The sequence below is a fragment of the Clinocottus analis genome, unplaced genomic scaffold, assembly GCF_023055335.1.
Source record: "Clinocottus analis isolate CAN_PGR_092001 unplaced genomic scaffold, fCliAna1.0.p SCAF_1, whole genome shotgun sequence".
Taxonomy (NCBI): Eukaryota; Metazoa; Chordata; class Actinopteri; order Perciformes; family Cottidae; genus Clinocottus; species Clinocottus analis.
In genome coordinates this window covers 18,097,895-18,110,896 of record NW_027175820.1, presented here as the reverse complement: position 1 = coordinate 18,110,896, position 13,002 = coordinate 18,097,895, and positions in this window count along the sequence as shown.

The following is a 13,002-nucleotide window of genomic DNA, read 5'->3' as shown; positions in this document are numbered from 1 at the left end:
GGAGGTCATTTCATAAATGTGTCCTTGTGTCGCTAATTGAGGCTTTCGTTTCATGTTGACAGGGACAAATTAAGACTGACACGGTGACGTGGTAATATTGCCGGTAGAGTGTCACATGATAGTCTACATCATGTCTCCGCCTCCCTCTGCCTTGGTGGTGATTAAACATACACACACACAAAAATTCTCTCCGTCTCTATCTCTCAGCTGCCTCCCGCGTCCATGAGTATGCCTGCCTCTGTCAGTCCTGCTCCCCTTCCCTCAGCTGGGATGTGTGTCATGGGTTCCTCCAACCGCCACTAATTGTCTGGCCTCCTAGCGAAATCACTTCGGGTGGGGGGCGGAGGGGGAAGAGTGGGGTGGGGGGTGGGGAATGAGTGCAGTTGTGTGCGCAAGCGCGTGCAGATGGGGGTTGGAGGAGGAATGGTGCGGATCCTGATGTTGTGCATGGTTGCTGCTCGCCCCCCGCTGGTGATGAAAGCAACTGCAAACTGGAACCTCAGCTGTTTCTGAGCCACTGTGACCCAAATGATCTCCTCCAATCACTGCAGTGCACTTGTGTTCAGCCAAAGATAGCGGCGCAAAAGCTGATTTATGGAAACATTTGACATGGCTCCGCTCGAGTCTGATGTGATCTAAGACTGGGGCAAATTAACGAATTAGCGGTGTCTGGATATTATTATTATTGAGTATTGCAATTGTGCAACATTTACTGTTGAGCTGAATGTCACAGTTAGTCCATCAATACAAGACAAAACCCAACAACAATGCAGAATACTCCATTGTTGGGTTCACCCTTCACATTACAATTTTTTTCAATTTCAGTTTTATTCCCATCCCTCCCTCTCTTGTGTATTTCACTATTCCACCACCCTGCTTCTGTTTGTGCCTTGAGCTGCCAAGGGACAGCATGCCAAGACTCCTAAGGTCTTCTCCACCTCCACCCCTCACCCTCCTCTCCTCTCTCAGCTAACATATATCGTCCTGTCCTTTCTTTGCTTCTGTTGCTTTCTTTCTGTGAGCTGAAACATATTTAATAAGCATTGTTTCTAACACTCCAATAAGCCATTGAAAAAATGCTCTGTTGCAGTTGTCAATCGAAGAGTAGAGGAGTAAATTATTTAAGGTACATCTGATATTACTGAAATAGCCCAAATGGCTTTGTACAACCATTACGTTAAGGATGTTTCACATGCTTTTTTATGTGGGCTGATTTCATTATTTTTTTTTAATGAGTAATATTTGAATTATCATTACCAAAATCACTGGCATTTAATCTAAAAATATGACATTGTGAATTTAACATTCAGAATACAGAGTTTCCTGTTGTGAAGAGCTAATTTCACAGACCTTCAAGGTATTATTTCAAATATGAAACCCTCCTATAGCCCATTTGAAAATATACCATCATCTGTTCTGAAAAGAGTCATTGACGTTACCTTGTGCATGTGGAGAGCTCTCCTGCAACTAGCTTTGAACCAAAGTACTATGAAATCATTGCACCTGTATTGTACATATACGACTAATTAACTAAAACTAATTAAACTAAAAATTATCAGTCTTCAGAGCAATAGACCTCTCTCTATTCTTGTTCCGATTCAATATCCAAAATCCCCTGAGAAAATAGTGCCTGTGCAGCTTCTGGACTAACTCCCCTTTAAGTCCACAGAGTCCACCTTTCTTTGTGCCATAAATGACATTTCGATGACATTTGGTTCGGCAGACTCTGGTGTCCGTATACTGTTTCTCCTAATTACCAGTGTTGCATTTGACAGTAATCTTTCTGAATATGCTGTAAAATATATATCTGGTACATATAATAATAATATATATCTGGTACACATAATAATTAAATATCCGTCGTAGCTCAGTAGCTCATTTAGTGGTGTGCCTCAGAGGTCAATTCTTGGTCCAATCATCTTTAGTGTCTTTTGCCATTTTAATCTTTTATTGTATTTGTGTGGGGCTGGTGATAGACAATAGTACTGTGTCTCTTGACCAGTGGCACCAGTGAGCAGTGAAAATGGTCATTACGTCAGCTGTAGAGTTTAACAGCTAATCGCTTTTTTTACATACAAGGCATTTGTAATGGTGTGTTCACACCGAAAGAGTTGTGAAAGATTTGCACGAGTAGATTACATGTAAAGTCAATGCACACACTGCGAAAAATGTAATTTTTTGCCGGGCAGCACGAATGACGCGAAAAAGTGTTGGGAATATTCGCTTTTTCTCCGGAGTTGAAATATTTCACCATCGACGAAAAATTCGCCCGACGCTGAGTTGCGGAAGCCAATCAGCGTGGAGAATCTTTGCCGAACATTACCGCCGTTCTGTCATAGCAGAATTCAACTGGCTGCCGGTGCGCCTGAGGTAGCGCTGGAAGAGGCTTCCTTCAGATACTCATCCTGGAGGAGTCGGAGCTGTGTGCGACTACGGCTAATATTATGAACCCAGACACAGGGACGTTTGATGTTCCGACATTTGTGGTATTTTCACAACAAGTATAACCCAGAAATAGTTGTTATTTTTCCATGGTCGATAACGGAATTGAAAACTGTTTTACAGGAACGTGACCGGGTCAGTTTAGGTTAGCTAGTGAGGCTATGTGCTGGTAACTAGGGTTAACAGGGCTCAAGCTGTGTCCCGTTTTGTCTATTCTGTCATTTTTGGGAAAGCTATGTTGGGGAAGCACCCACCCCTCTCCCTAATGCTGAGCCGCTATGCAGTTTGACTTTTGCAGAAACAAGATTTGTATACTTAAGAAACTACATGTTACAAGACTTGGAGCTTTCATCTTAACCCAGAATAATCAAAATACCAAGACCTCTATTCTCTTGAGGCAGAAACCCGGGAAAGCTGGCACTAATGAGACCGGCAGATGGCCTTTATATAGCCCTTTAGTGGTTAAAATCCTTCCACCGAAGCATAAAGGGATAGCTCTGGGCTGATGTAGCATTAAATCTAGCACATGACCATCAGCTTGAATAAAAATATCTTTACATTTATGTTCAGAAGAGAGACCATATTAAACGAGTGTTTTCAGATCACACAGCTGTTGACACACAGCTGGCATCAATTCATGCTGCATTCAGCACTATAATGGATTATAGTTTTCATCATATTAGCACCTGGTGAGCCAGGAATAGTTTAATATTGTTACTGGTCTATAAATAGCAAAGAAAACATTTTGTGAATTGAAGGGGGCTTGAGAGAGTGAAATATGGTAGCTGAATGTTTTTGTTACATCCCACCATAAACAGTTACTGGTCCAGCAATGATGAAGTCTACAAGCTGTGCTGTAAGCATATGTCAGTATTCTATATTAAACAGAAAAGTACAGCTGATGGGGATGGAGGCATCATTTGTTTCCATCCCCCCCATTGATAATAAAAAGTATCACCAGAGTTGTTACAATTCATCCCGAAGGAGACATGAATTCGTCAAAATGGCTCAGCAATCAATCCAATAGATGAAGAATAGAAAACACATTAGATTCAAAACCAAAAATGACAACTTAAGATAAGCATAAAGTAAAAGTAATATCAAAGTTAATAGGTTTCATCTTTTCAGGACTACGGATGCCTGTACAAATTGTATGGCAATCCATTGAGGCGATATTGAAATATTTCCAAAACTCTCAATCTGGGACCTGCTCTGCTCACTACAGGACAAGTTAGCAGATCACCAGTCATTACAGTACATCATCTGAGAACCACGAATGGCTGTACAAAATGTCATGGGAAGCTATATGACAGTTGTTGAGACATTTTCTGCTTATCTTAGCTTTTATGCATCTTAACTCATTTGTGAGGAGTACATGGGAGATAAGAAAGCATATTGAAAACAACAAATTGAGATTAAAATAAAAAACAATTTGTGAGTTAACAGTTAAAGCATTACAGTGTCCATCTTATTCTCTAAAATGTTAACATTGAGTATTGCTGGGTTTGATGACCTAAATTTGGTTTTTCTTTCAGTCAGAGAAATTGATAGTGTAGGGCAGCGATGGCCCAAAGTGTTCCCAATGGAACACTTTGCGACTGGTGGGCCGCGAAGGTACTGCAGGTGGTCTGTGCGAGGTTGTTTATAAATAGATAAAACGTTTTTAATTTTAAATTTTGAAAAGTTTGAAATTAAAAATATTAATGATTCAAATTACGTGTTATTCTTTTACTGGTGTGCTCATGGGAGAGTGCAAAAAAAACAACAACGAAAGTTACGAATAACCCAAGTTATGTTTTCCTTGTTTTCACATCATGTCATTTTTGTGTTTTCCTGTTTTATTTTGTAATTTGTCTTTCCCTCATGTTTCAAATAACTTCAGTTCCTGCCCATTTGTGTTCCCCTCCTGTGTGATTACCTTTCCCTGCCCTGATTATTTACACCTGTTCCCAATTAGCCCTGTTCACCATGTGTATTTTGTTTGTGTGCACCACTTTGTCTGTGCCAGTTTGTCTTCTCCATAACTAGTGGTCCAGCACTTTTCTTCCTGTGATGTTTGTTACCTTTTGACTTTGACATTGGCTTTTTCCTGACTGCCTTGCCCCCGTTTTGGATTTGTTCCCCCTTAACTGACTGTGTACCAAACCTCTGCTGGTAAAGACTATGTTTTTTGGAACTTTCCTTTCTTGAGGATTGCTTTTGAGACCTTGTCTCAGTGGTAGCTTTGGCCTTTACAAAAGCAGGGTCTAGTTTTCCATCTTCTATTTAAAATACTCTCCCCAGTGTTTTATGTTCAACACGTTCAAATATGTGTTTGTATTTTATCAGGTTTGTACATAATGTTTTTAAAAAGTCCATGGCAGTACAGATTTACACCAGTTATAATAGATTTTTCAAAACGGAAGAAAAGGTTAACTGATGTAGAACATTAGCAAAACACGTTGTCTTTAAAGATCAAGGAAAGGTTCCGAGCTGAGTGAAAAAACACATTTAAAGTATCGCTCTGTATACAAGGCACTGCTCTGAAATAATGGATAGGCCCTTTTTATTTTGTGAGTGCTAGGGTCAAGATAAGCTAAAAAGGTTTATGTTTGGAAAGGGTTTTTAATTTGAGAAACAAATATGAATGTTTTGTTTATTCTTTCATGGAATGCACAGGCCTGTCTCACAAAGCTGGATTTTGGTTTCGCGAGGTAACTTTTAGGTTTATCGTCTCACGAAGCTGGTTCGATTCTTAGCGGGGTACGTTGCCTCGGTAATTTACGCTGAATGCCTAATCTACTCTGGAGCAGGTTCTTTTCTCGGATAAGATCTCAGCGGGGATATAAGACGCCTACTGGCCAAGCTTTGTCTTGGAAAAATGGCCTGCTCATTTCTACAAAATCCCGTTGAGGAAGGCGCACGGATACTAAGAGCAGCGCTCCACAGAGAGCGTGTGTTTCGTGACCGGCAAAACCCGATGGAGTTGTTGTGTAGACTATGCATGTATATTGTTCACGTCATACATGTAGCCTGGAAGATATTATAATAAACTTACTGACCGCTTTGAACTATGTTCTTGTATTTCGTTTTAACTTGCTCCCTTGCTCCCAATGAGGTTAAATTGTTAAAATGAAAAGATAATCAAAATGAGCTCGTACATTTGAGACAGTGATTTAATATTACAATCCCAGTAATTTACACATTGACTGTGTCGGCAATTTCTATTTTTTTTGCCACGATTCCTTGCGGCTTCTGGCTGCTGCAGGAGTGTTGCTTTTTTTTTCCTTGATAGAGAAAGTCCTCATTAAAGTCCCCACAAACGATGACAGGCTGCTCATTCATGTCCAAAGAGTCCAAGAGGCTTTGCATGTTTGTTAAGAACTTGCCAAGACTGAAATCTGGTGGTGTGTACACTGCTGCGATCACTGCTTTGACTGGGGTTTCAACTTTGAGGTCAGTTTTGAGACATTGAGGTTTAAAGTTTTAGCATTGCAAATAGCAAAACTGACAAATGGAGCACATTTCTTTATAGCACCAAAGTCACACACACCATACATGTATTCTACATCTGAGATATCAACATTCTAGATGAATTGTAAATTAGGGATTTTGAAACAGGTCAATTGTAGATAGAACCTTATAGCTCTAAAAACAAACAGGAATTATAAGGTTCTATTTTCAAAAACAGAAAGAGGAACAATCATTATAAAAAAATTATAAACAATTTACTTAAACATACTGTTTGAATGTTCAATTTATAGAATAAAAAGTGTATTTTATGTTAAATCTTCATGCACTTACTGCTGTAACACATTTTCCAATGTGTCATTTTTCCTTTCATCTTTTTATGCAAGATAACAGTAAGTTGCATGTAGAAGAATAATAACAAAAAATGCATATTTCGATATTTAGAATCAGTATTGATAGTTTATCAAATATTTTTTAAACACTTTAAATGTAAAACACGTCATATAACAATACACATATAGTACATCAATACTGCCAGAAGAACACGAGTACTCATTCAGATGTTTTACTTATGAACACTGTATTTCAAACCCAGGTTACTTACTGTAAAAAGGAGCTCATTTGAAAAACTTTTTCATGCAATAAAAGTATCATTTGCAATTTATATGTATCACATACAAACATCACATACTATTCACCTGTCATTGACCCCTCAAAAGCCACATTTTTACAAGTTCCAGTCCCTCCAGCAGGTGATCTCTTTCTTTTTCCCCCACATGGCATTTTCCTCTCTACAAACACATTACAACACCATTAGGGCAAAAAATACAGTCACATACAAACAATGCCTTGTCAAACATCAGATTTTTATTATGCTAAGCCTATCGCTAGCTAACGTTAGCTAGCATTAGCTAACATGCTCTAATTCTAAAAGATGACCTCAGAAAAATCGAAAATCTATAATGCAACTATAAATGGAAATTCAGTCATATACAATTATTTCTTTGCCAAACATAATTTCCAACATAACCTAATTCTGAAAGTTGACCTCAGCAAAATCGAAAGCCTATAAAGCAACTGTTAATTCAGTCATCTCCACTGAATTCCTTACCAACATCATTTCCAACTTGATTAATAAGTATCATGTTCTAAGACTAGTTACTGCTAGCTAACGCTATCCTATTTGGTAGCTAGTGATTATGTCCTCAGCTAATACTGCACAGGAATGACAATTTCCTCAACTAGAATTGAAACAAAAGTGTTTTTAAGAGGATAACTCACCTGTTATTTGTTAGATCATCCAGGAAATCATGAACCCTCAAATTACGATTGAATTAGGCTTTAGTTTTGCGAGACATTTTTCTAGTTTTCCAGCTTACTTAAAAAATAGCCTAGCCTCCTGGAGGGAAATAGACAGCCTCCTGGCACAATAAAATGACAGTATTTGATTGGTTTTTGTGACGATTCCCTAATCTGTCTGTGTGTCTATTGGTCTGTGTCTTTTGCCTGTCTCTCTCTCTGTCTCCTGCAGGGTCCCCTGATGAGCAGCACCTGGGCCTGGAGCCCTCCACGCATAAAGCTCCGCCCGGTGACGGCTCTCTCTCTCTCGGTCTGTACCTGCTGCAATGTGTGGCCTGTCAACGACAGCGATCATTTGTGTTGTCTGCATTTTTGGCTGTGTTGGGGCTTCGCCAGCCACCTTAGTTAATTAATACAGCCTGTCCTGTGGTTGAAACTCTGTGTCTCCTTTATGTTTTGTCGTGTATGAATATGGCTCTTGCAGTACACTGTAACACCATCTCCGGTTTTTGTTGCCATATCTGGATACTTGTTGTAGGAAACATGTCTGCTTCATGTAAACATGTTGTATCTTTCCAACTGGAATGTTGGAGCAACACAGCCTCCAAACAAATGTGTTTCTGGTATGCATAACACATCAGCAAGTCTGAGTTCACGATGACGCTTCATGCCCTCAATGTGACTCGGAAGTCCTTGTGTGTTGTGGTAAATAATTGTCAAACTTTGAGCGGTTTGATCATCTGATTGCACGTGTTGCAATAGCGGTTGTGAACTTTGGAAACGTCTCATTTTGCAGTGCAGCTGTGATGTGAGGATCAGCATAGATTTTCTTTTCAGCAAAGTCTCTGATGTACAGTCCTTGAAGAGAGGTTGTCCTGCTGAGAACAATGTAGAACATTTCAGGCTCAAACACACTTCAAGCACACCACTGCTGAGTGCATTATTGCACTTTGTGAGCTGTACATGTAAAGGCCAACTTCGTTGGGAACTTCCTTCGAACTATAGCTTTTTTCGTCGTGCCTTCTTCATTTCGCTCTATGTTGACCGAGTTGTCTGTGGGGCCTTGTATTTTTTGTGGAATCTCTGTCCTGAAGGATTGTCTAATTGAAGACCAATCAGCCTCACGACCGTTTGTCCGTTTAGCTTGGCGGTCAATATGTTGGCAATCGTTCCAAATGTCCCATTAACGACCCCATCCTCTCATGATCATAACACACCTTCCTCCATGTGCTGCTTTTATACAATCAGGTAAATCTGTGTTGATGCCCTTGATGCATCCTAGTTGCTTCATTTCCCCTCTGGTGGGGTCTTTTGAGTAGTCTTCTGCGTCAATTTGTACAAAGTCAGAGTGGAGGTCAGGTACAGTTGCAGAATTGTGTGCATCAACCTCTTTGTTGCAAATATATGAAGGACATTGAGTGGCGAGTCTTTGACATCAATGAGCAAAGCTTGCTCATTGTCGTTGAGTACATCTGCGTTTTGCTTTACCCTCATTTGTTCAGGAGCTTTGCGAAAGTACGATCATCTTTCTGCCGCATAATCTCTGTCAGGTTGACCATTTGAAGGTTGTCTTTTCCACAGGTCTAGCACATCTTCCTCATATACGCAAAGTGGTTTGGCTCTACCAAGAGGTGAGGGGGGGGACAGTTGGTAGAAGTCTTCTACTGCGAGGACAGACAACCCGTCAAATGGTTTCTTGTTGCCTTTAATCTGCTGAAATCTCCAATGGACATAGGAAAATAACTGTTTGGAGAACATGAATATTTCGTCGCTGATGAGAATTCCCGCATTGGATAGTGCCGCTCTTATTTCATCGATTGCATTTCCGAGGCCTTTATATGGTGGTCTCAGACTTCTTGGCGGTTTAAGAATAGAGTGCAACGTTTTCCCAGAGATGTTGAAAGCCGCAGTGCCAGTAAATGCAGTCAGTAGCACTGCAGGCATGGAGATGTGATGTATTTGTCAATGTGTTTTTTTTTTTTTACGTTTAATGTCCATGTACTTTGTACTTTTGTACGACGTGAAGTTATTATGTTCATGGGAAGAGTGTTCATCCTATTTATGTATATATTATCGCCCCTATCAAATACCAATTACAAAATATTCAAAGTAATTGAAATACATATTTCAAATACACGTAATAAATACTGCCCATCTCTGACTAAGAAAGAAACTACTGAAGTATATAAATGGCACACGTGCAATAATTTAGTGTAAAAATGCAAGGTTAAGCAATGCCGTCCAAACACTGGTGGTAAGGTAAACACGAGCCAAATTAATAGAAATGTGATCCTTTAACCATATCTTGATTCACGCAACAATAGTCTCTTTTATTTTTTCTCACTCACACATAAAGAGTTCCTCAGGTGTGGATGCCTGATGCTTCAACAATGAGAGAGCATAGATGATTATCACTAGAATTTACTCTGAGCGCTGCAAAAGGCTCGTTACAATACAGCATCAACGGTATGGCTGTGTGTCAGCAGAGCACTTCCTGTTTACTGTTTAGTCCCGCAGCAGGCTGCAGGCGCCAGATAACACAGGCACAAAGCATGCTGGGAGATAAAAGTGTCACAAAATGTGATGGGGCCCTTTTGGTGCCTGATGTGGATTCAGCCAGTAGTACTGCTGAGAATAGTATTCCCTCAAACAAACCTGCACATGAAAGAGGGGATGGTGGAGAAAGCGGGAAAGAGAGACGTGTGTTTGTGATACAGTGCTGCAGTACTGTTCAACATTTACAGAACATACAGTGGTTTTCGACTCAGTAATTTATGCCACACTGAAATTGTAAGCAAATGTAATTTCAACACTCATGCTTCTTACTCATGAAATGCGTACTCGATGGTTACAAAACCATCTGAAGAACCGTTATTGGAAACTGTTCGGAAAAGGGCAGGCACTTGCCAGGCGATTAATCAACCATCTGTCAAAAAAACTCTTGACAAAGACAGCTGGGAGAAAAGCGAAAACATCTTTCACACCAAGAAAAGCCTATTGACGCTATAGCGGTATCTACAGTTAGCTTTTCAGGGGCCGCCTTTTTTGTTCTGAATGAAGCATTTCTGTGTGGCATGATCACACACACACACACACACACACACCTACAAACACATTACTTGAAGCCTGACAAGATGGATTTTTTGCCTGATCTCATGATATTGCAGTTGTGCAATGGAGGTATGTTTATGGTTGAAGTATCACATTTCTGTGATAAGGAAACCAAAGGAGGAGCTTTGCTTAAGGTGTTGTTGCTGGTAGTAGATTAAATTAATAATAATTGATATCAAGATATCTAACAATTATAAATAATCGAATTATGAATTAAAACCCCATAATTTAGTGTCATAGAATGACGGTACTCAGCTTACGGTATAATTAGTTTAACTGAATACATTGAAAGGATTGCATGTGATCAGGTATCAGGAATCAGTGATTCACATCATAAATTTGACGTCAAACAATTAAATCCGACGTTTTAACGTGTATATCTTAAATTTAGGTAAAAACATTTATGCACCTTACAGCAGTTGAGAGTTGAGAAGCACCAGGGAAGATTATGAAGCAGCTTTTTATTAATTCCAATTTAGATCTTTAGTTTGAAGATATTTCTTTCTAAGAATATTTTATTATGAGACTTAAATTAATTTAGCCAAGGAACATCAAACTCATTTACATTTGGAAATTGTATCGTTTCACCTGACGAGTCAGGTCCTGACTTGTTCTGATGGGCAGATGGGAGGTTACGCTGTATGCAGTGGCGGCTGGTCCTCTGTGGACATCTGCATCTTGTTGAAAGATAATAGTTTGTTGGATCATAGTCTTCCATCTCTCACTCTGTGGCAGTTGGTTTGGCTTTCTCTGATATCTTCGGAACCTGGTCATGTTGAACCGTTCGTTGTTGTCTCTATTTATCTCAGCAGGATGCTGGATCTTCTTTTCACCAACCTTTGTGGCTGCAGGGGTCTATAAGGCATCTTTGCCAGTTTCAAAATGTCTTTCATTTGAAAATACGTTGTCCGACTCTCTTGCTCTCAATAGTTGCAGGAATAAATCTTCAGCACGTTAGTGCATTGCTGGTTGGAGCTGCATGGCACATTAGACAGCACTGGATGGAGGCCGAACAGGCAGAGCCGCGCAGGAGATCTGGCGTGCAGGACTCAAAGTTATCAATCATACTTGTGGTACTTTAGAAACCAAGTTAAGGAAGGGACTTCCTTAGGTACTTGCTTCTCAGGTCGGCTGGATGTGCTCTCAGCCTTCTATATTTTGGCTGGCAGTGGGGCTTAGAGCTTGCAAATGGACAGAACTGCTTGCTTACACCTATCAGGCATGACGTCCGGGGGGCGAGTATTGGGGGGGCCGATTTTGTATAGCCCTTGGGATCTGTGCCGGGATCTCACCTTGATTCAAGACAAACCCCCGAAAATAAAACCTTTAATGGAGAGAAAAAGGGAAGAAACCTTCGGGAGAGCAACAGAGCTTAACCAACATTGTACCGCTCAGATCCATGTGCTAGCGTGGCAGTCAACCCTGGCATATAGGTCAATAAAGATAAGGTTTGAGGATAGTTCCCTCTTATTCTGCAATAAAAGCAATTTAAACTTAGTGTCATAGTTTTGGCATTTCATTATTAATGGAAAATTTGATGCTATGAATACATAAATGACATGGTAATATTTATCAACATTAGGGTGGACATTCATTTATTGAATATGACAATCCATCCAAAACATCCATTCAACTTTAAAAGGTCACACCCATTACTCCAAATTAGCAGTTTGTACTGGATAAGCTCTCCGCTGGTTCCTCTCCAAGAGTCTGACGGCAGCTGATGTGCTGCTCTAACCTGCACAATCCACTGTGAAAAGCCTCCATTGGAAGCACCAGCGGGTACCTGCTTCATAAAGAGTCAATGCAAAGTTACACATACACCCATACTTACCTGTTCTTACCTGTGTCCTTGTAAGGTCCCTCCACTAACATGTATGCCTTTGCCATTCATTTAAACATTAAACAGATGTACCCTTGCGCCCAATGTGCTGCGATTACCCCAATGGAAACCCAAAATAACCCGTCTTTGCAAAACTGTCCTTAAACTCAAGTTAAGAGTGGAAGTCCAAATAGCACACACAATGCTACAAACATGCCAAAGTGCACACACACACACACACACACACTGTGCTACCTCAAACAAAAAATGCACAAGCGAACCTGACATACTGTAGATGAAGGATGAGTAGCTTAATAGTCTAACCTCCTGGATGTTTCCTCGCCGAATGAAGCCGTAAATGTCTGTGCATATGTCTGTCATTGGAAAATATGCCTGCCCTTCCTACAACAGGCTAATTACGTTTCAGCCTCAGTGATGAATGTGGCTCTGCTTTGATTTACTTGCAGCTGCCCTGACTGCATTCGTAGACTGTCTTACCCATCTCTCTCTCTCTCTCTCTTGCTCATACACACATACGCAAAATTGAATTCCCCATGAGGACAATTATCATAGAGTTCTACAGTATGCACTTGTGTTATTAATCTCTTCACTGACTTTGCTCTGACAATACAGCACTTTCTCCGGATATTTACAGAACAATTCCTCACCAGTGGGTTTTACTGCAGCCTATAATTACAGGCACAAATAAGCTGATGTAAAGAAACCCAGCAGCTCGAAAAATTAATTAGCTTGTTATTGGGCAGCGGTGGCAGGGAAGTGGAGGAATGACTCAACGACACGGACAATCCATAAGTGACAAAGCCAGCTGTCACATAACTGTCACATGTTCACATGTCACAGGACTGATTACAGTTGTT